Genomic DNA, 971 nt, shown 5'->3' with positions numbered 1-971 from the left:
AGAGACAGAGACAGAGACAGAAAGGGAGACTGAGAGAGGCTACTTGTTTCCCACCTGGATTTCTACTAATGGGAAAGCTTTATTAACCTGTGCAGGTGTGGTAACATTAAGGGAAGTAGAACGAGGGTGCATGCTACTTGTTTCCAGACAAATCTTCCCTGAGTCTCTCATGTCCTTACATGTCTTTGTAGATCTCACAAGAAGTAAAAGCCTCACTACTTTTCACTTTGGCATTGCCTCCAGCTTATATTTGACGAGAACACTGAAGTTTATGAAGAAATTCTCCCTATGACAAAGACCAGGGACACTGAGTGATTGCTAGGTAAGGTGGGGGAAGAGAAGCAGGTCTGCTCCTTGGATCTGTGATGACAGACAGATGTGGGGGAAAATGGCAACAAAGTAGGAGGAAGCATCTGTGAATCATTGCAAAATCAATTTCCTCATTCTCCACTGTTTCACAAGTGACATTCATTAGCTAAGCACCCCAAAAGGTGTGCGGAATAAGAATGTGGCTGGGTTAATTCTAGTTCATCAAGTACTTGAGGCACAAAATGAGGTAGAAAAGGAACGGAGAGCATCGCTTGTGCTAATTCCCAAATCTGGCACACAGTGAACACTGAATGTATCTGCTGAGTAATAAAAGAGTAATCCAAAATGTAGCATAGGGCTGGCCAAATAGCTCAGCAGATTAACGCGCCTGCTTAGGCAGACGCTGTGGCTAGTGTTCTATCCCCGGCATGCTGGGCGTGGTGGCGCTCGCCTGTAATCCCAGCACTTGGGAGGCTGAATACAAGCAGATCCCTGGGAGTCCAATCTATGTAGTGAGACCCTGAACACTCTGTAGACCTTTCCTTAAATACAGAAAAAAAATGTAGCATAAAAGTAGCCCTGTGGTTTTAGATGTGTAAGGGAGAAGTTCTAGCAACTACATTAAGCTTATTGATGGTTATAAATATGCATTTTCCCAGATG

This window comes from Octodon degus, unplaced genomic scaffold (assembly GCF_000260255.1).
Source record: "Octodon degus isolate 3935 unplaced genomic scaffold, OctDeg1.0 scaffold00157, whole genome shotgun sequence".
Classification (NCBI taxonomy): domain Eukaryota; kingdom Metazoa; phylum Chordata; class Mammalia; order Rodentia; family Octodontidae; genus Octodon; species Octodon degus.
The sequence above is the reverse complement of the archived record's forward strand: the minus strand, read 5'-3'. Positions refer to the sequence as shown.